Consider the following 1,395-nt stretch of genomic DNA (forward strand, 5'->3'; position numbering starts at 1 on the left):
AGGACGCAGCCCCTTAAAGGGCGCCGGCCTGTGATCGCGTTCTACCCAACTCAAAGCTACAGGATGTGAAACAACCCTCTTCCAGCTCATCAATGACCTCTGGCACCCTAAGACAAGACTAAAGCCCTTTAGTTGTGAGTGCACCATGAGGCCACTTTACCACCGTAGCATCTTGGGGAAAAAATGATTATCACACAATGATGCATTTCTTTGCATGATACTAGTTGTTTTCCACAAAATGTAACTCATGAGACTTGACGTATGTATGTATGACCGTGTGAGAGAAAATGACTTATTTTTTAATGACTTATCTATAGAATATAATGATTATGTGCATACATTCTTCTGTTTAAAATGTTTCATTTCTTGCACAGGGATCAGGAACAAAAAACATTACACACACACACACACACACACACACAGGGTGTTGGGATGTTTGTATGTTTTATGTATGAAGACATTTAGCTTTTGCTGACTTCACACTTGTGCCCAATACTGCTCACACGTTTTCTTTACAGCTGCAAAAAAAAACCTCAAAGTTACGCTGTGATAAATCTTTTAATTAGATCAAACTCTTTTCCAATCAATTCCCTAATTATTCAAAGGCCCAGCCATAAATAATGAATCAATAATTAAAAACAAAAACAGGATTAACCAATTCATTATTAATCCTATCTTATGTATTTCAAACTTTTTCCAAGTCCAGCTGACTGAGGTATAAAGCACAGTGGTGACTTGCTTGTCTTCTATTGGCTACTGTGTAGTGTCTTTTTACCAAGTCCTCTGTTGATCATCCGTTTCTTTGGGGCTCAGTATCTCAATTTTTGGGAACTCGTTAATACATGAAGTCATGAAAATGTCTAAGTTATTTTATTTAAACTGGATAAGTACCAACAGTAAAAAGGTGATGTAACACAATGTGTCCCGTCTCTTTTCACCTCATTGTTCAACACAACACAAAAGCTGAGGGGGGGTTAATGTTAATAACACATGGTGGATCAGCCAATAGCTTCCAGACATGTTGTGAAAGTGCTGCAAATTAAAGTCCTTATAGGCTTTTACAATCTGAGAAAGAACATTCTCATAATCAACTAAACGCAAACACCAGTATTTGTTAATACAAGCTGTAAACACAACATTGTTTGTGAGGTTCCTCACCTACGAGGTTCTAGCTGGTCGTCTCATCTTAAGGAGCTTATAATACCATAAACGTTGGGTTATTTGTTGTTCCTAGAGTTAAAAAGTAGGATGGGAGCCGAGCCTTCAGTCATCAAGCTCCTCTTCTGTAGAAGCTTTCAGTCGCCTAACCTGACCGAACCGAGCTCACCTTTCATGCATCCGTCACAACAATAGGAGTTTGTGAGAATAAGATATGGTGCTGGAAGGTGTCAATAC

This window comes from Gasterosteus aculeatus, chromosome X (assembly GCF_964276395.1).
Source record: "Gasterosteus aculeatus chromosome X, fGasAcu3.hap1.1, whole genome shotgun sequence".
Taxonomy (NCBI): domain Eukaryota; kingdom Metazoa; phylum Chordata; class Actinopteri; order Perciformes; family Gasterosteidae; genus Gasterosteus; species Gasterosteus aculeatus.